This window comes from Triturus cristatus, chromosome 1_1 (assembly GCF_964204655.1).
Source record: "Triturus cristatus chromosome 1_1, aTriCri1.1, whole genome shotgun sequence".
Taxonomy (NCBI): Eukaryota; Metazoa; Chordata; class Amphibia; order Caudata; family Salamandridae; genus Triturus; species Triturus cristatus.
In genome coordinates this window covers 235,441,209-235,463,870 of record NC_140579.1, presented here as the reverse complement: position 1 = coordinate 235,463,870, position 22,662 = coordinate 235,441,209, and positions in this window count along the sequence as shown.

Here is a 22,662-nt window from a genome sequence, read left to right as displayed (position 1 = left end):
ATCATCCAGTCAGTACCCATGCACTCATGCAATGACCCCGACACTAACACATGCACTGCTACAATCTCCTGAGCACTACTGATGCAGTCCAGCCATCTCCTTGTCAAAACCCATGCACTCCTCTAATCACCCAGCCAGTTCCATGTCCTTATCTATTCACTGCGCCAAAACAGAAGCACTTATAAATTCACCATGCACTCTCCTTGCAGTACTCTAGTAATTCAGTCACTACCCATGTACTCATGCAATGGCCCAGGCACTAACACTTGCACTGCTACAATCCCCTGAGCACTACTGATGCAGTCCAGCCATCTCCTTGTCACTGCCCATGCACTCCTCCAATCACCTAGCAAGCACCATGTACTTATCCAATCACTCCACCAAAGCACAAGCACTTATGAATTCATGATGCACTCTCCTTGCAGTACTCTAATCATCCAGTCACTACCCATGTACTCATGCCATGACCCATACACTAACACACGCACTGCTACAATTCTCCTGAGCACTGCTTATGCAGTCCAGACATCTCCTTGTCACTACCCATGCACTCCTCCAATCACCCAGTCAGTTCCATGTCCTTATCTAATCAATGCGCCAAAACACAAGCACTTATAAATTCACCATGCACTTTCCTTGCAGTACTCTAATCATCCAGTCACTACCCATGTACTTATACAATGACCCACGCCCTAACACATGCACTGCTACAATCCCCTGAGCACTACTGATGCAGGCCAGCCAACTCCTTGTCACTACCCATGCACTCCTCCAATCACCCAGCCAGTTCCTTGTCCTTATCTGATCACTGCCCCAAAACATAAGCTCTTATAAATTCACCATACACTCTCCTTGCAGTTCTCTAATCATCCAGTCGCTACCTATGTACTTATACAATGACCCGCGCCCTAACACATGCACTGCTACAATCCCCTGAGCACTACTGATGCAGTCCAGCCATCTCCTTGTCACTACCCATGCACTCCTCCAATCACCCAGCCAGTTCCATGTCCTTATCCAATCACCGTGCCAAAACACAAGCACTTATAAAATCATCATGCCCTCCCCTTGCAGTACTCTAATCATCCAGTCACTACCCATGTACTCATGCAATGACCCCGGCACTAACACATGCACTGCTACAATCCCCTGAGCACTACTGATGCAGTCCAGCCATCTCCTTGTCACTACCCATGCACTCCTCCAATAACCCAGCCAGTTCCATGTCCTTCTCTAATCACTGTGCCAAAACACAAGCACTTACAAATTCAACTTGCACTCTCCTTGCAGTACTCTAATCATCCAGTCAGTACCCATGTACTAATGCAATGGCCCAGGCACTAACACATGCACTGCTACAATCCCCTGAGCACTACTGATGGAGTCCAGCCATCTCCTTGTCAATACCCATGCACTCCTCCAATCACCCAGGAAGTTCCGTGTTCTTATCCAATCACTCCCCCTAAACCCAAGCACTTATAAATTCACCATGTACTCTCCTTGCAGTACTCTAATCATCCGGTCACTACTCATGTACTCATGCAATTACCCAGGCACTAACACATGCACTGCTACAATCCCCTGAGCACTACTAATGCAGTCCAGCCATCTCATTGTCACTACCCATGCACTCTTCCAATCACCCAACCAGTTCTATGTCCTTATCCAATCAGTCTGCCAAAACCCAAGCACTTATAAATTCACCATGCACTCTCCTTGCAGTACTCTAATCATCCAGTCACTACCGATGTACTCATGCAATGACCCAGGCACTAACACATGCACTGCTACAATCCCCTGAGCACTACTGATGCAGTCCAGCCATCTCCTTGTCACTACCCATGCACTCCTCTAATCACCAAGCAAGCACTATGTACTTATCCAATCACTCCACCAAAACACAAGCAGTTATGAATTCACGATGCACTCTCCTTGCAGTACTCTAATCATCAAGTCACTACCCATGTACTCTTGCAATGACCCATACACTAACACATGCACTGCTACAATCCCCTGAGCACTGCTTATGCAGTCCAGACATCTCCTTGTCACTACGCATGCACTCCTCCAATCACCCAGTCAGTTCTATGTCCTTATCTAATCACTGCGCCAAAACACAAGCACTTATAAATTCACCATGCAGTTTCCTTGCAGTACTCTAATCATCCGGTCACTACCCATGTACTTATACAATGACCCACGCCCTAACACATGCACTGCTACAATCCCCTCAGCACTACTGATGCATTCCAGCCATCTCCTTGTCACTACCCATGCACTCCTCCAATCACCCAGTCAGTTCTATGTCCTTATTTACTCACTGCGCCAAAACACAAGCACTTATAAATTCACCATGCAGTTTCCTTGCAGTACTCTAATCATCCAGTCAGTACCCATGTACTAATGCAATGACCCAGGCACTAACACATGCACTGCTACATTACCGGAGCACTACTGGTGCAGTCCAGCCCTCTTCTTGTCACTACACATGGACTCCTCCAATCATCCAGCCCGCACCATGTCCTTATCCAATCACTCGGCCCAAACCCATGCATTTATAAATTCACCATGCACTCTCCTTGCAGTACTCTAATCATCCAGTCACTACCTATGTGCTCATGCAATGACCCAGGCACTAACACATGCACTGCTACAATCCACTGAGCACTACTGATGCAGTCGAGCCATCTCCTTGTCACTACCCATGCACCCCTTCAATCACACAGCCAGTTCCATGTCATTATCTGATCACTGCACCAAAACACAAGAACTTATAAATTCACCATACACTTTCCTTGCAGTACTCCAGTCATCCAGTCACTACCCATGTACTCATGCAATGGCCCAGGCACTAACACATGCACTGCTACAATCCCCTGAGCACTGCTGATACAGTCCAGCCATCTCCTTGTCACTACCCATGCACTCCTCCAATCACCCAGTCAGTTCCATGTCCTTATCTAATCAATTCACCAAAACACAAGCACTTATAAAATCATCATGCCCTCCCCTTGCAGTACTCTAATCATCCAGTCACTACCCATGTACTCATGCAATGACCCCGGCACTAACACATGCACTGTTACAATCCCCTGAGCACTACTGATGCAGTCCAGCCATCTCCTTGTCAATACCCATGCACTCCTCTAATAACCCAGCCAGTTCCATGTCCGTCTCTTATCACTGTGCCAAAACACAAGCACTTATAAATTCAACATGCACTCTCCTTGCAGTAGTCTAGTCATCCAGTCACTACCCATGTACTAATGCAATGGCCCAGGCACTAACACTTGCACTGCTACAATCCTCTGAGCAATACTGATGCAATCCAGCCATCTCCTTGTCACTGCCCATGCACTCCTCCAATCACCTAGCAAGCACCATGTACTTATCCCATCACTCCACCAAAACACAAGCACTTATGAATCCACGATGCACTCTCCTTGCAGTACTCTAATCATCCAGTCACTACCCAGGTACTCATGCCATGACCCATACACTAACACATGCACTGCTACAATCCCCCTGAGCACTGCTTATGCAGTCCATATATCTCCTTGTCACTACCCATGCACTCCTCCAATCACCCAGTCAGTTCCATGTCCTTATCTAATCAATTCACCAAAAAACAAGCACTTATAAATTCACCATGCACTTTACTTGCAGTACTCTAATCATCCAGTCACTACCCATGTACTTATACAATGACCCACGCCCTAACACATGCACTGCTACAATCCCCTGAGCACTACTGATGCAGTCCAGCCAACTCCTTGTCACTACCCATGCACTCCTCCAATCACCCAGCCAGTTCCTTGTCCTTATCCAATCACTGCGCCAAAACACAAGCCCTTATAAAATCATCATGCCCTCCCCTTGCAGTACTCCAATCATCCAGTCACTACCCATGTACTAATGCAATGGCACAGGCACTAACACATGCACTGCTACATCCCCTGAACACTACTGATGCAGTCCAGTCATCTCCTTGTCACTACCCATGCACTCCACCAATCACCCAGCCAGTTCCATGTTCTTTTCCAATCACTCCGCCTAAACCCAAGCACTTATAAATTCACCATGCATTCTCCTTGCAGTACTCTAATCATCCAGGCACTACTCATGTACTCATGCAATGACCCAGGCACTAACACATGCACTGCTACAATCCCCTGAGCACTACTGATGCACTCCAGCCATCTACTTGTCACTATCCATGCACTCCTCTAATCACCCAGCCAGTTCCATGTCCTTATCTAATCACTGCGCCAAATCACAAGCACTTATAAATTCATCATGCACTTTCCTTGCAGAACTCTAATCATCCAGTCACTACCCATGTACTCATGAAATGACCCATGCACTAACACATGCACTGCTACAATCCCCTGAGCACTATTGATGCAGTCCAGCCATCTTCTTGTCACCACCCATGCACTCCTCCAATCACCCAGCCAGTTCCATGTCCTTATTTAATCACTGCGCCAAATCAGAAGCACTTATGAATTCACTATGCACTCTCCTTGCAGTACTCTAATCATCCAGTCGCTACCCATGTACTCATGCAATGACCCAGGCACTAACACATGCACTGCTACAATCCCCTGAGCACTACTGATGCAGTCCAGTCATCTCCTTGTCACTACCCATGCACCCCTCCAATCGCCCAGCCAGTTCCATGTCACTATCTAATCACTGCGCCAAAACACATGAACTTACAAATTCACCATACACTCTCCTTGCAGTACTCTAATCATCACGTCACTACCCATGTACTTATGCAGTGACCCAGACAATAACACATGCACTGCTACAATCCCCTAAACCCTACTAATGCAGTCCATCCATCTCCTTGTCACTACCCATACACTCCTCCAATCACCAAGTAAGCACCATGTACTTATCCAATCACTCCACCAAAACATAAGCACTTATAAATTCACGATGCACTATCCTTGCAGTACTCTAATCATCCAGTCACTAGCCATGTACTCATGCAATGACCCATGCACTAAAATAAGCACTGCTACAATCTCCTGGACACTGATTATACAGTCCAGCCATCTCCTTGTCACCACCCATGCACCCGTCCAATCATCCAGCCAGTTCCATGTCCTTATATAATCACTCCGCCAAAACACAAGCACTTATAAATTCACCATGCACTCTCCTTGCAGTACTCTAATCATCTAGTCACTACCCATATACTCATGCAATGACCCATGCACTAACACATGCACTGCTACAATCCCCTGAGTACTGCTTATGCAGTCCAGATATCTCCTTGTCACTACCCATGCACTCCTCCAATCACCCAGCCAGTCCCATGTCCATATTTAATAACTGCGCCAAAACAGAAGCACCTATAAATTTGCTATGCACTCTCCCTGCAGTACTCTAATCATCCAGTCACTACCCATGTACTCATGCAATGACCCAGGTACTAACACATGCACTGCTACAATCCCCTGAGCACTACTGATGCAGTCCAGCCATCTCCTTGTCACTACCCATGCACCCCTCCAATCACCCAGCCAGTTCCATGTCATTATCTAAACACTGCGCCAAAACACAAGAGCTTATACATTCACCATACACTCCCCTTGCAGTACTCTAATCATTCAATCACTACCCATGTACTTATGTAATGAGTAATGACCCAGACAATAACACATGCACTGCTACAATCCCCTGAGCCCTACTAATGCAGTCCATCCATCTCCTTGTCACTACCCATGCAGTCCTCCAATCACCCAGCCAGAATCCATGTGCTTGTCTAATCACTGCGCCAAAACACAAGCACTTATAAATTCACCATACACTCTCCTTGCAGTACTCCAGTCATCCAGTCACTACCCATGTACTCATGCAATGACCCAGGCACTAACTCATGCACTGCTACAATCCCCTGAGCACTACTGATGCAGTTCAGCCATCTCCTTGTCACTACCCATGCACCCCTCCAATCACCTAGCCAGTTCCATGTCCTTATATAATCACTCCGCCAAAACACAAGCACTTATAAATTCACGATGCACTCTCCTTGCAGTACTCTAATCATCCAGTCACTACCCATGTACTCATGAAATGACCCATGCACTAACACATGCACTGCTACAATCCCCTAAGCACTACTGATGAACTCCAGCTACCTCAGGGGCGGCTCTAGGCTCATGGTGGCCCTGTGCAGGGAGCGCAGGTAGGGGGCCCAAGAAGAGGGGGTCCGGGCGGGGCGGAGCTCAGGAAGGTGTTTTAATAAAACGTCCAGAAAAGGCATGGTAACAGAAAAACGACGTTTACTTTTTGAGTGCTCATCACTTGGATACTTTGTTTTAGAATCTGGGTCTCTGGAGGGACCCCTTTCAACAAGAAAAACACGTTGCGCGTCCGTAAGAGAGTTCGGCCACAAAGTAGGATCCCTCCAATCACATAAATCATATTCAGAACACGGGTCTGTAACATGGTCTTGCTCTTTGGCTTCCTCTTCAATACCAGTATCATCCGTCTATAAACTCTGAACCTCCTTCAGAATGCCAGATGTTGATGGACCGATGAATGATGTTTCAGTTTCTCTGTCTGAGGGTCTTTTGTAATAATCCTCATCCTGAGTTGGTAATTGCTACATGTTTGTATCAATTTCAGAGTCACCTTGTTCATTTTCATTGGTCTGCTCATGAGTATCATTCTGCTCATGGATATCATCATTTTTTTGTTCTTTATGGTCGTCAGCGCCTGTTTTACCTAGTGCATCAGCAGTACTCTGGCCAGAGGATTCTCCATCTTTAGGTTTCCTCTTTCGTTTCGAATAACCAGATTTGTGTACTCGAATTCTCTTCATTTTGCTTGCAATGCAGCGGGCGAGGCTAGCAGTGGGTAGGGAAAAAAAAGAAGACAATCAGCAGTGGCGGCTGCTGAAAGATTTTGATGTGTCATTTTTATTTTCTTGCAAAAACAACAGTTGATGGACAGAATGCAGAACAATGTCATACATTCACCCCAGTACAGAGATCTGGGCCTAAATCCATCGTTTTTTTGCTCACCACACCACCCCAGTTCAGACATGGCCATATGCAAATCAGCCTTGACCCTGTGCCTCATGGGAACAGTCCAGCCCGAACTGCCAAGCCATGTCTTCCCTGGACTACACAATGAAGGACCAGCATACCTTAATGAACGAGTGAATTTCCACCAACCTACCAGGAAAATATGTTCCAGAACCATCTCCCTAGCAGCCACCCAATGCAGCCGCTGATAAAACAGTGGAGGCCGCTACTTCTCCCACCTGGCAGTGAAGACCTGAAAACCCTCCCCCTGCACCTCAGAGCCTCACCATCGCTCCAGCAGTTCAGGAAGGACCACAAGACCTCGCTGTTCAACCAACAAGCAGCATGATCCAGCAGCATGAATCCCACACCGCCTCGAGACCCTTATGTGTGAAGCAGCTGAGCTTTACAAACCCTGACTGATTGATAGTAATTACCCTTCCCACTACATGTATGACACATTATGAGGACTAGCCACATATGGAAGGTTTATTTGAAGAGTGTTATAAAACTATAGGGTAGATCATGTGACTTGGCATACAAGGTCTGTTTTCTCAGTCCACTGAGAACAGTAGAGCCTGGAGAATAGTTCATGATCTATTTGGGATGTGACCTTAGCAGGAAGCAACCAGTTCTGCTCGCTTTACAGAGCACCTATTAAACAAGGATTAATTACAGTGAGTCCTAAGGCTATGAAAAGGCACTAGAGGTTCACTGAAGCAAAATTAATGTGCAAGGAACATCCAGTCAGGAGACAACTTTCAAGCAGACGTACGAATCACTAGCACAGCGTACCAACGACCCCATGGGTCGTGGCATAAGCAAGGAAAATGGCCCCTTTGGCTGCTGCTCAGGAAGTAAAATATAGCAATTATCAGGGTTCAATGGGCCCCTGAGGGTTTTGGGTCTCAGTACCACTGTACTTGCTGAACCAATGGTAACTATGCCCCTAGTATGGACAGAGAAGGCTGCTTCACCAATTGCAAACTGAGGACTAGTTAAACTAGTTTTCTCTGCTAGTCACATGACAAGCACTGGAATGTAATTAAAGAAATGATCAAGAAGCCAGTCTCCTACCAAGGTCTCTGCAAAAGGGCATTAGATTGAGTTAACATGGGTAGGCACTGCCATCCTATTCCAGGCGTCCATCCATAGGTGCTTGCATTTCATGTCTGCCTCAACACCATATAAACAGACATAACCAAATGCCAAGTACATTCGAAAACTCGATGTTTTAAAAGATTTGTGCAGGCAGAATCACTCATTAGATCACAAGTATCAGCTTCATACTCTGTTTTCATGATTGTTGATAAGTAATTGTAATCATTTTAATGAATCCTTAACATTACGTCTAACACCTCGTACCCTGCTCTCCTCTTCCCCCCAATACGACCGTGCCTCCCAACTTACACCTCCAAAAGTCACCATGCCTCCCCTCAGCCACAAGTAAACACCGCCCCTGCACTCCTGACTCACATTTCCCTCAACATACAGCGCCGATCTGTACCACTCCCTACCCCTGGCGCACGGTGACCACCTCACCGACCGCGCCCTCTCAGAGATGAATCGTGAGAGAGAGGCTCTCTCTCACGATTCATCATGCCCTCCCTTCCCATGACCACCAGAATACCTCCAGCTCGCCACCTCACATGGCTTACCTCCACCCAGACCCAAAGCACACACCATCTACAATAACATCCTCACCCAACCTTCCCCACGCCCCCGGCTCCTCACCCCCACGGGCTGGGATACATTCCTATGCCTGATCTGCCCTCCTCCCCAGGGCTCCCCACACCCTCGTCCAATGGCTCACCTTCCCTCGGGTTCACTCTGCAGTGGCACACGCTGACCTCCTCACTCCCCCTCCCCATGCCCTGACCCTCGGGCTGCTCACCTCGCAGCTGGCACCAAAGGTTGCACACTGGCATGCTATTCTCTGCAAGGCGGCCTTTCTTGCCCAGGGTCTCTAGGCGCGCCGGTGCATGGCCTCGGCCGGTCTCGGTGCTGCACGCCGGGCACGGGTGCTGCCACCCCTCCTGCCGCCAGTGATGCATGGTGCTTCTGTAACCCCTTCGCTGCAGGACTCGTGGGCACTGCGCATGCGCGCGCATGCGAGCCTCCGGAGGTGCCAGATCTGGACTATTAAAACAAGCTCGATTCTCCTGGAAAAAAAGTTCTAAACAAGCACAAGACCTACCAGAAGAGCCCGAAACAAGGCCGACCCCACACAAAGACGAGACTGGGTTAGAAAGGAAAAGAGTATAAGAACAACCATTCAGCGTGCATCACATTAGATTTAGCATGCCTCAGTCGTTCATGCGCCAAATCCCTGCCAGGGGCCGCCACGAATATGTATTGTATCTGATTCCTCGTGGTGGCCCCTGGGGTTTGGTGGCCCTGTGCAGGTGCACAGCTTGCACATGCCTAAGGCCGCCCCTGATGTGAGTGTCAGTACAATAGCGTCCAAGTGAACCCCCTGTGTGAGTGTCTTTTAGCCTCTTTAATATTATCCTTTATTAGCGAACAGCATTCCCTCACATGTCGAATGCATTGGGTGCATTTGTTTATTAAGAAGCCTCCATCTTCTTTAATTAAGCTAGGCAAAAGTTTAGGTATATTTATCAAATGCACTATACACCTTGTGTCTGGTGCCCTCACTACTTAATGTGGTGCTTGTATCGAGCTTGCCTCATGGGGGATAAATCTTAGTGGCAGCCCTGGAACGACAGTAGGTTTGACCGACTGCCGATATCCTGTGTGATTTTGTGCTACCCTGTTGGAGTTGGGGGCTATTTGGCAATCTGTAAATCTGTGCGTTATTGTAGGATCCCTTCGCATTGCATTCGTGGGCTGCTCAAGAAAACCCTTTGTGAGCCCACTAGTCTGCCTTTCGATGGTGCATCTGCCCACGTTCGCTAGATGTGCGATCTCCCAACTGATTTTTGATACATTGCACATCTGAAAGTACCTTGTTTAGGGAATCAGATAAACTGCTGACCATTGTTTGAAGAGCATTGACTTTCTGGGTTGAGGCCATAATCTGCAGTTTAAGATACTTTGAGGACTCTTCCTCTATTGTTGAGGAAGCTGGTATTTCACGGGAAGCTTATTTGCATTTGTTGGTGGAGCTACTCTAGGTAGGGATTGTCTTGTGCCATTGTGTCGGTCTCGGGTCAGCGAGGTTGGGGAATCGCTATGTTTTGGTTGATTTGTGCTGTTTTCGGAACCCTGGCGTCTAGTTTTATGTGCTGAGTGTTCTGTATAATAGCTAATTCTTGTGTTAGATTTTTTCCCTTGAGATGTTAGCAATCCCCCTGCTCTATGAGAGACCTCTTGAGCAGCACTGCGACTTTCTATTCTAGCCACAGCTTCTTGTGATTTCATGGGCGAGCGCTTCTGTTTGCTTTTGGGCTGTGGTATACTTGACTGTGAGTGTTCGGGACCTATAAGGTTTTCCACTTCCTCAATTTGGTGATGTATTTCTTCTAGGGTGCTTATATCGTTTGTTCCTACTTATTTTGTTGCTTTGTTTTTCCCTGGGCCTGGTCTATAGCCTTGCGCTTTCCCATGCTACGTTAAATTGAAACAACAATCTCACAAATCTTGCAGACCCCACAACCAAAAGACAGTATATTCCTGCTATCAAATGGTTTAAAATATAAAATACAAATGTATATTTAAAAGGCAGTCCACGTCAAGCTATGTATTTGTTCACTTTGGATTACTACAAGGCTGGCAATAGACAATAAACTACTTTAGGGAAGGACAGTACCTTAACAATCAGCTTGTGGGAATGTTGGAGCTTTTCCCGGCCTTATCCAATCCTCCCGGGCACAGGCTCTAGTTAGCACTGCTCTGTGCCTTGTTTCCCCCTAATGAGAAGGCGGTTTAATGTTAGTCCACGTTTTTCTTTCCAAACTAGTGAGCATTGGCTGCAATGGTCCAGGGGCACAGTCCAGGCGCACAGCCAATATCTGCTGCAAGTAGAGTATCTCCCAGACAATGTAAGCAATTATAAGTCCGATTCTGGTATTGCTAACCTGCTGGCAAACTCCCCAATTAGCCCTTTGTGGTATGCTTGGATGGCTTAATACACAAGACCCAGCCTGCGCTGGAGATAAATTGCCCTAAATCTCTAGGACCACAACCAAGTGGGGTGGCCCTGCCCTGTCTCCTCCTGTCACTGGACGATCCCCGCCCGTGGCCCGCGGTGTGGGAGAAACGCTTTATATAGAGCTGAACAGGTGTGAGGGCTGTAGGGTCTGCCTCCTGGGACCCTAGGCTGCTGGTACATGTAGTCCTTTGCCCCCGCCTTCTGATGATGCAGCTACTCGCATCCCGCGCTGGGGGAGGAACGTATGCGCAATATATTGCGCTGAACAGCTGTAGGGCCTGCCTCCTGGGGGCTGGGCTGCTGGTACACATAGTCCTTTGTCCCTGCTTTGTGATGATGCAGCTACTCGCGCCCTGTCTAAAGACGCATGATATAGAACTCTTTTACTTACCTGTAAAAAATTCATAACTATAAAAGTACTTAATTGATCACTAAGTTCTTGGTATCGAAAGTTATATAAAAATGAGACTAATTTTTCTAGATTGGTCTTGGATTTATTCTTGAGTGTGTGTCTTATTTGTTGCGTCTGTGACCAGGAAAATCCTGTGTGATTCTGTAAACCAATTGGGGTTGGCCTGGACTCTTTCCACAGTGTAACTCGTTTTGGTCCACTATTTAATCAGCGAGCTTCAAGTTGCAACAAGAATTGGCATAGCCAATAGGTCTCGCTTTTGGGACCTTATAAGTATTTAGTTATGCAGCACAATATCCTTGGTGCAACAACATCAACTGTTGCATGGCTAAACACTTATAAGGTCCCAAAGGCGAGACCTATTGGCTATGGCTATGCCAATGCTTGTCTATTGAGCTTCACTTGTGATGGGCCACTGAGGCCCTGTGGATATGACCTGAGGGAAGACATTGTTATACACTGGCATAAGCAATGGATGCTGTATTTCTGCTAAAAGTGAAGCATTGATTAAGGACGAAACAGTCCATGGGCCCGTGCATATTCTACACATGCATAGTACACGTATACACTACACACATATGTTACAACACATATATATTACTACGAACATATATTACTACACATATATTTTGTAAGCACATTTATTACTACACCGAGATCAGTTGCTTTTAAATCTGCCTCTCATGGGTAGGATAAAATGTGCTTCTTGAGCTGCGTCCTTTGTCACCCCCTGCTTCTGCAATCCCAAAAGTCCCGTCTTAAAGGGACCCTTCTACACTGCGGGTCCATCTCGTGCTGAGACAAAGTATGAACACATTGGCACTGTATGTGTGTGATAAGATGGGCCCTCCAGGTACACTAAGAATGACCTATTCCACATTTAGAAAGGCACATGCCACTCGTGTTACGCGTTACAGACCCAAAAAAACACCACGTAAAGGAGTTCTCTGAAATCTCTACAGTAATACTTTCATTCTGGAGCAATTCTTGTGACATAATTACGAGTGGTCCAGAGAGGGAGCGAGGTGTCATACCAAATAAAATCTGAATGTACTGGATCAGATAAATATCACACCATGTTTTTCACGGTCCATGGGGTTGAAAACTTGAGGCCACTCATGAGTTCATTAATATGGCAATTAAGTGTTTATCACACCTGTACAGAAGCTGAATTAATTGTCATTTAAATGTCGGCACATTTGACATTACTGAAAGAGAGAGGAGAAATAAAGTGCTATAAAGTGCAATCATAATGAGACATATTAACCGCTAATGCCCATAACATTGTAACAGCACCGACAAAAATTGCACAGCCATCTCGAAAAGATGGTTCTATAATCCAGGCTCCTTGAAGTATTGCAGCTTCGATTTAAGACATGTCCCTTCAAGATTATTAGACCAGCCAGGAAGGCATTCCATTTAAAGTGTTATTCAATCGGTAACGTCGAACTGGAAACATTTCATTTTTGCTTATTACTGCGGGCTTTAAATATGACCCTTTTCGGAACTGGAGGGGTGGAAGTAAAACGAGAACACATTTACAGCAAGGGCAGACTATACTTGGCTCAGGAATAATATGAATTCGAATTCAGAAACAAAACGTAAACTTTGGCAAAATCGTTTAACGGTATGCATATATTTACTGTACCAGAAATGCAATCCCAACAGGACATAGGACCCGGACGTAAGTCACATGCAACTGCAACACTCAAGTCAAACGACTAGTCATGAAGGCACACAATTGCTGCTTTGACTCGCTGTGCCCACATATATAACCAGTGAAATAAATGTTATAATAAAAGTACTTGGGAAAATACAATACTGGCAAACAAATATTTGTTGTATTCGTGTATCTATAGGAGCATCTGTTCACAATCAAAACACTTACATGTGTTTTCTAAACGTCCTAGACAGTTCTTAAAATAAAAAAACAAGTCAGACCCAGCCTCTGGAACGTGCAAAGTAAGTCAGAAACAGCAAAACAATCCATTTTGATAATTATTGGATTTCAACATTGATATTATGCCAATTTCTCTGCTCTACAGAGATGTAAATAGAAATTAAATGAAAGAAAAGAAAAGAGCATGAGAAAAAAGATTGGAGAAAACCAGGTGTGAAAAAGAAAGAAAAGAATCAAAAAGAGAGAGAGAGAGAGCGCCCGGGAGTGCTGCGTGCGTGCGCGTGCAGTCTGCTGTTTTTCGAAGCACATACTCGTGCTTGTGGCGCGTCACTGCGCACTCCCGCATGGTGTATGCCGCCACAAGCACGAGTATGTGCTTCGAAAAACAGCTGAACGACGGCTAAAGGTCCTCCTATGCAGCGCATGTGCGCTGCGTACGAGAGACCCAAAAATAGTCCCCTGAATGTGAGCAGGGGTAGGATACAAGTTATCCTTTTAAAAGAATGGTCAAGAGGTTGTGCTCCATTGGAGGGATAAAAACAAGATGTCAATCCAATAGGAATCAAGCAAATTAGATTGATAAGAAAGCCAACCAAATGATAAGGAACTGGCTGACCCAATGCCCACTGTAAGCATGGTATTCCATACCAAAATATATTTATTTAGGTAAGACCTAAATAAATACAATAGCCCAATGGTACCTTTAGTTGAAGAAATAACAGAAGTAAGATATTAGAAAGGCTGTCCCCTGGACAGTGGCATCTTTGATAACCCTTTGGTCCTCTCTGTTATGACGTATTCCTCCATATATGTCCAGCTGGAGCTCTTCCATGGTTGCTGCATCAACTGATTTGTGGAAAACAATCTTGCTGGATGGGGTATATACAAACTGCTGATGCATGCTCTTCAGGCCTTATATGTGAAAACACAAGGCCAAGTTAAACTGTACTTGAATCAGGGCATTTCTGAAAAGATATTCACAAATTGGGCGAAAAAGCAGGGGGTGTGCTGCCCCTTTAAAGTGTTGCCTATCAACTGAAGACCTGGATCTGGGACTTAAAAAGGCTAGATGTTTCCGTTTCTACTGAGTTCTTGACACCGAAGGTCCTTCAGGAGATCAATGATACTACCATTTTGGAACACATACTGCAGTGGAATTGCAGAGGCTGTTAGACTTGTACTGCTATACCCAGCAAAAACATCTGGCGGTTGATATAGCAAAAACAATAGTTTTGATTTTTGGACGTAGATGGATTAAGGCTGGAAAATAGTATGCTGGATGGAGAGCTGCTCATTTTACAATAGCCTAAGTGTTTGGCTAGAGGAGATAACAAGACCGAAAAGGCATTCCGTAAAACTTAAAAGCAAGACAGCAACAGTAATCTACCCCCTAAAAAAATTCACACACACGTGCTAAGCCGATACTTACAGTAACAATAGCAAAATTGATGCCTGTCTTAACCTACGGCAAATGCATAAGGAGTTTCCTATTGGCAAAACTCAAATGGTTAAGTCTAGTACAATGTTATGAGTTTAGAGGTTTACATCTATCAGCCTTGCTCCTCGAAACAATCCCTGATTTATCTGGAATTTAGTTTTGTGTGTCAATCACTGGAGTTGAAGGCCCCGTTTTTAATGCATTGTTTCAGAATGTGTTGAATAAGCAAAGCTGGCCGATTGAAATCTTTGCTATGAATGAAATCTTGCAATCGTGCAAAGAGGAGACGGGCATGCAGCTACATGGGACACTAATGGAATTTGTTTTAACAATAAAGAACACAGGTATAACCCATGAGTTTGAGATAGAGACTTACACGTCATGAACAGCTGTACCTAGGCAAAAGCTTGGTGGTGCCTTTAAACTTCTGATTTGCGAGCGTTGAATAAAAGGAATATTAGTACAATTTGGATGTCTATGTTGCATTATCCCTCCTCGCTAATTAACTTTAACAAAATGTCCCTTGACAAAGTACCACCAGAAATACGTTTGTGTTTAACATGTATTCGTCTCCCAAAAGAAGAGTTTAGGAAATCATCGACTGCCATTTTCAATTTAGGGGCGTCAAACCACGTTTGCCGGCACTAGAACATCTGTCCCACATACTGTGGATATGTTGGAGCCTAAGTCCACAGCTGTGTGATTGGTTTAAGATTTTATGCAAAGAATTTGGGGTGCAAACTGCCAGAAGCAGACGTGGAGTATCAAACATAACCACATAAGGGGTTAGCGAGTACCAATAATAGAAATGTGAGAGCATAAGGTGACAGGGTATGATAAACCAGTCTTCAAACACTGGGTGCTGATAAGCTTGCCTTAGCAGATATCTGTTCAGGAATACAAAATTAGTGGTGTCGAGTGAAATGATAGTTCTGCCATACCTAGGGGTGTCACTTACTGTCTGTAAAATGTGACTAGAGCCCTAAACATGCAGGTGTTGTATTTTACATCTATTAGCGTAGCTCGGGGTGCAAGCGTACAGTTAATATGAGCACGTAGAGCAGAGGCGTAACACAGGCCCCCGCAGCCAGCGCTCCAGGGGCCCCCTCACTCAGTCTCAGCAGAGGCATCAAGCAAGCCTCCATTTAATTCACGATTGAAGTTCAATCGTGAATTAAATGGTGCGCACAGCGGCGGCCTCCCCATAAATTAAATGGTGCGCGCCGCACACGCCACGGCCACTTCATTATTTAAATGGTGCCGTAGTAAGTGGAGTGTACTGCACTGCAGGATGCCTCGCATAGCTTTATGGTATTCCGGCACCTGAAGATTACGTTGCGGCCCCTCCTCGGGCTAAGAGAAGTAGAGAAGATTGCGTGGGTGAGACAAGTGGAGGGTCCCGCAATGCGGGAGGTCTCCTGTGGCTTTCGTCAGCGTGGGGGTAGGGGTCACTCAGTCCAGGGCTTTGTATGCCTAACTCTGAACCAATGTCCGGTTCTCTGGCCTTCAATGGAGGGAGGCACAAAATAGCTTTATTACTGGTAAACGTGCCTTGATTTCCCGTAGTAAAACAAAGGCACATTCGCACGTCTTTGTTTTCAGCACGGCCGGCGCCCTCAGTGAAAGAAATAAGTCTGAGCATTCCTTACCATACTGCCTTACGTCAAAGCTGTGCGGTCGTGGCTTGGGGAGGCGGGGGAGCTGTAGCAATAAAAACACGTTTCTGTCTCGAGGACGTACACGGGGCACTGATGAAGGCGCTGACAGTGTGACAGAGTGTAGACTTCGAAAGCGCTGCACCTCGTGCACACGCCTACCCTCTTCTGCCGAGATAGAGACCTCAGGGGGAGCGGCTACATTTCATACACCCACCCTAGTGTCAACTTAGGATTCTGTGGGCCTAAGGCAGGTAATACTTTAGGGGTCTCTGTCCGGAACAGATTTGCATTTTACTACAATTCTTCTGCTAATTTAGGCCACATGGTGCCAAACAATATTGAATACATCAAAGGTTGAGACGGGGAAATATAGACAGATGTGTGATTAATAGAAAGTGCACTTTCCAGCGAGCCCACTCGAAGGTGGGGACTCGGGGCAATTTCCCACTTTGCCCATGCCTTGTCTCTGACCTGAGGCGCTTGTAGTGTCCGAGCATGGACACGTTCCAGTGTTCCAGCATGTATGTGTTACACTGTACACCCACCCACCACCTACGTCACTGGGTCAGGTGACGAGGTCAATAAAAAGGCCGAGCGCACGTGCTCGTGGCCATTCCCACTACCCCAACTATGTGTGCTGTTTCCATCAGTCTACATAGCATGAGGGCCTAGGGCCCAACATCACACTGGCGACGGGGGGGCTGTGCCCTAGCGTGCAGCAGCCCAGCGATCTGAAAGGGGGAAAGGAGATACCTGCGGAGAGGCCCCCCAGCAGGCGATAACAGCGCCTGACCGCCCGCCGGGCGTGCAAAGAGCCCCGGGAGGAAAAGCGAGGAAGTCGGGTGCCCACCCCGACCCCGTCGCGTGGCTGCCGTGATCCCGGTGGGGGATCGCCCCGAACATAGAGCGGACCGTGCGGAGCCCACCCGCATCGGCCGCGACCTGCCCGGTGAAGGAGGAGAAGTGCGAGCCGTGCGGAGCCCACCCGCATCGGCCGCGACCCAACAAGTGGCAGCGATCCACGCGGAGCCCACCCGCGTGGAAGAAAAGGCCCGCCGGCCAAAAGGTGAGGAGCCGCGCTGAGCGAAGCCCAGCAGGGGCGGAAGAAGCGGAAACGAAAGCGGGAGCCCACCCCGTTCGGCCCCCGGTGAGACGAAGTGAGCGGCACCGGCAAATCCCCCCCGCGCGGTCCGTGAAGTTAAGGGACCTGCCGCGGGGGTGGGAGAACTGAAAATAAAGGCGGAGCCCACCCGCAGCATGAGCAGGGACCTGTCTCCCCTGTCCAAACACACCGCCCGGCATAGCAGCAGCACCACTCCCCCGCCCCGTCCAGCGAGCGAATGAAGGAGCTGCCGAGGGCGGGGAGAGCAACGTACTGGTCAGCGTGTGGCCGGCGGCGCACTCCAAAGGCCAAATTGAAATAAGCGCGAAGGGCGCGAAGCCTCGCGGCAGGCAACAGAACAGAGGCGCGTCTGAGGTGGATCGGTGCGCTAATCAAATAAATAAATGGGCGCGAGGAAAGGACAGCAAACAGAAAGATATGTAATGGCCGACGCCGGCCATCAGAGCATGCCCTACCTCGCAGGACCCCCAGCAGAGCCTACAAGAGAAGCATGCAGCCAGCGCTGCCACAAGTGAACCAAACAATGTGCGTGATGGCACTAACTGCCACTATGCTCAATAGAGTGATGTCTCGCCCTCCATGCAGCCCACTGAAATGCCTGTGGCCCCCTGCCTCCAAATAATGGAAAGTTAAAGACTTACCTGCTGTCTGGCCCCTGTCCAGCTCCCAGTGTTCTGCTCCAGCTCCCCTCCACGGCCCGAGTGAAGCCTGGAGTGAGAGAAGACAACAGGGCAGAAAGTCCTGGCAGCAAAGAAGGTTGCTGCTGAGAGAAGGAAAAAGCATACCCTGCACTGCCATCTAGTGGCCGGAGACCAGTACTGCACCAGCTGCTGGAGACAAGAAGAGAAAGGCTAGAGAAGAGGCAGCAAGGCATGTACCGCAAGGTCAGACTGATGCGCAATGGTGAGCGCACGGAAACGCGACGGAAGCGTACAGGAGCGCGACAGAAGCGCAGGAGCGCGACAAAAGCTCAGGGAGCAAGTAACCCGCAGGTAACGGGATACAGTGACAGGAACCCGCAGAACAAGAAAGAAGAAAAGGGTCAAGCCACATCCACCCCAGCAAGGACTGCGCAGTCGCCGCATCAAGTGGAGTGACCCCTCGAGAGAGAGCCTAAGGACTCAGCGCAGATGTACCCCGGACGCGGAAGGTACACAGCAGCGCCTACAAGAGAGGAACTACACGGAAGAAGATGTGCGCAGCAAGTATCCAACGACACTGAAGGGCAAGGATGCAGAGGCACACCCAGTGGCGCCAAGAAGCCACCACAACCACCCAGTGGCGCCAAGAAGCCACCACATCAAGAGATCACGGCGCAGGGAGCAAAGCTACACTGGAGATGTACCACGCGGTACGAAGAGGAGCACGCACCAGTGCCCGACAAGTCAGAAGACACAGGGAGTCACACGAAGTGATGCACCTTGTGAAGCTGACCAGCCAAATGGTCGCACCAACAGAAGCCAACCCGCCAGGGGGCAAAAGGAGGTGATCGACGCACGGGTCAGTGAACCCACGGAACAAGAGGTCTGATGAAAGACCGGAGGTATCCTGCCAGAGATCGGCAGAATGGACCGTCAAGTGGTCCGAGAAGTTCAAGAACGAAGAGGACCAAGAGCATGGCCCCACGAACTTCAACAACCAAAGTAACTGGTGAAAAGGAGGAGAACGAAGAGGACCAAGAGCAGGGCCCCACGAACTTCAACAACCAAAGTAGCCGATGAAAAGGAGAAGACGAAGAGAAGGTCACGACCCTAACTCGGAATGGTGAGGAAGATGGAGAGAGTGTCCTCGGACGAGGACAAGACCAGGGGAACACGTGCAGAGTGCGCGCGCTGCATGGAGAAGCCTGGCCAGACCAAAAGGAGAACAGAAACGGTCCAGAGTAGGTCGTGAAGCGAAAGGATGAAGAAAGCAGAGTGGCACGTCTGCCACCACAAGCCAAAGAAGAAAAGAAGAAAGAAGAGATCGGAGTGGCACGTCTGCCACTACAAGAAATGAAGAAAGAAGAGATCGGAGTGGCACGTTTGCCACTACAAGAAAAGGAGAAAGAAGAGATCGGAGTGGCACGGTTGCCACTGCAAGAAGAGGAGAAGAAGGAAATAGATCCGTGGCACGTTGGCCACTGTTAAGAGTAGGAGGAGAAGTCAGAGTGACTCGACACCCTCACGGAGATTAGAACCGAGGAAAGTGAGAGGAGTGTGGCAAGACTATTCACACCTCAGAGATAAGGAAGGCGACAAGTGCCAGAACATGGAGAGCAAGTCCTGAGAACACCCGTGGCACGGGTAGAAGTCCATCTGTTTTGGCGGTGCCTTCAGCACATCTGGGATCGGCAGAGGTGAGCCGGCTGGACCATTCGAGACATCCACCTTTGGGGTCACACCGTCACTGGACGTTGCCAGCCGTGGTGACTCAGGGGCAAACGCCTCAGAGATGCCAGTGAGAGAGCATCCCCGCAACGAGAGATGGTCATCAGCCGCCCTCCAGCACAGGTCCCAGGAGGAGGAAGACATCGCGCGCGAAGACAGGAGCCAACAGCTATCCTCCAGGTCTGACTGCGGAATCTGAGGTGAGACTTGTCGTCTCCGCTGCGCCCACACTGATTGGAGGGCGAGGAACACGATACTGTACACCCAGTCCAGGACAAGTCCTATAGAGAGGGCCTCAGGGATATCCCGTGGCAGGGGAACACCTGTGAGAGGGACATCATGGTGAGAGGGGTGTCTTGCAAGCAATCCGTCTTTGCCAGCACAGAACACACGCCACCGACGAAGAAGAGGACAGGACTGAAGGATGAACGGCAACATCTAGCGGTGAACCACAAGAATTCCGACTGCGTTTGTCGCCACGGAAGTAAGGTGAAGAAAAGACTGTGAGGTCAACTTCAAGGCAGAGCCGTCAACAGACTGGATCCATCGAGCACCCATGGCTGGTGCCACAGCGAACTGTTGGTCTCCACGGCAGAAAGAACGTCGTCTGTGACTCCAAGCATCGGAGGCATTAGAGACTCTGCAGAAGTTTGGTCACTGTATTGTATATCTGTATATCGTTTTTCCTCCCACAGGTTGGATTTTTGACTGTGGGTTTTTGTCATTAAAGGTTAGGAGGAATGTAGTGTCCGAGCATGGACACGTTCTAGTGTTCCAGCATGTATGTGTTACACTGTACACCCACCCACCACCTACGTCACTGGGTCAGGTGACGAGGTCAATAAAAAGGCCGAGCGCACGTGCTCGTGGCCATTCCCACTACCCCAACTATGTGTGCTGTGTCCATCATTCTACATAGCATGAGGGCCTAGGGCCCAACATCACAGCGCCCACTGCGCCCGGGGCTAGCCACGGAGGCGCTGCTGTGTGCTGGCAGCTTCGTTGTCAGAGGTGGTTGTAAACACTGGTTCAAGTGCGAACTATGTTCCCCTGACCAGCCAGGCATGTTTTTTTTGCATATTTATATAGCGCGAACTCGACCCGAAGGTATTGGAGCCCTTTACATAGCACCGTATTTACATTACACATTCAGGCACGGGGAGATTAAGTGATTAGCCCAGAATCACAGGATGTGGACGCGACCTCGAGGCTCGAACCCTGGTTTCCTGCACCAGAGGCGGCAGCGCACACGTGAATGACAAAAGAATTGGGCGGGGCGCTGACGTGGGTGCTCATTTATGTCGAAGAGACGCGTTTGACCTGCACCCTTAAAACAAGCGGCCGCGAACGCGATCAAACATCAAAGCGGCCGTGCGGCCGCGAAAGTGAAAGTATTCCCGGTCAAGTGCGCGCGTCCGCGCACATGCACTGTAGCTCTAGGCTGGCCTGGTAGCACTTTTTGGATCCCTCTCAATAAGTCTCGCCAGACCAGCGCATGCGCTGGGTCAGGCGAGACCTAAGACCGACCACATCCTCTCATGTTCTCAGTCTCACAGGGCATGTACCGTGCTTTCAAGGTGCACACGCGAATGAAAAAAGAATTGGGCGGGGCGCTGACGTGGGTGCTCATTTATGTCGAAGAGACGCGTTTGACCTGCACCCTTAAAACAAGCGGCCCTGCGGCCGCGAACTCGATCAAACATCAAAGCGGCCGCGAAAGTGAAAGTATTCGCGGTCAAGCATGGCGCGCGCGTCCGCGCACATGCACTGTAGCTCTAGGCTGGCCTGGTAGCACTTTTTGGAGCCCTCTCAATAAGTCTCGCCAGACCAGCGCATGCGCTGGGTCAAGCGAGACCTAAAAATGCCACAGGTTATGCAGACAGCAGTAAGGGTACCTGCCCTCACACTGACCATTTAACTTTCTTTCAATAGGCACCACTCTCGCGCTCTCTCCCTTTCTCTCTCACTCCTTTGGCCTCCGGCCTAGTCAGCATCTTTCCATTTCTCATAATGTTCAATTTCACTGTTCCAATTACACTTACTTCCACTCTGTTTAAGTCCTTCCTTCTCACTTCTCACTTCTCTTACAAGTGCATCTCTATTCATGATTCTCCTGCACCTCCTTACACTCCTATCTCACTGTCCATATCCTCTCCTGCAGCCAGGTACTGATCATAAGGACGAACTCTGCAGGAATCTGTGCTGTTGCTTTTCGCCATTGTTTTACAGCAATTTCCTGTATTAGGAGTCTGGGCCCGGGAGGTGGGGCAGGGGTGCAGTGGGGGAGATCCCATTGTCTTGTGGAGGCCAGAAACACATGGCAAAAAGCAGCCCGGTAGTGATGGCTTGTAATGCAGCTTTTTCGGCTTTTCCATTCACCTATATCCATGTTTCCCTGTCCGTCACATCCAGAGGAAACAAAAACATGATCCGTACAAGTATGCTGTACGCCATACTTTTACAGTATGGATCACATTCGGAAGCGGCTAATAGGGCTTTAGATTCTCCCTGCCCCCTGCTTCTAGAGATCAAACTGTTGAACCCAGGTTGTTTCAATAAGGTTCTGATGCTGCAAAGGAAGTCTAGAAGAAACACTTGCGTATCA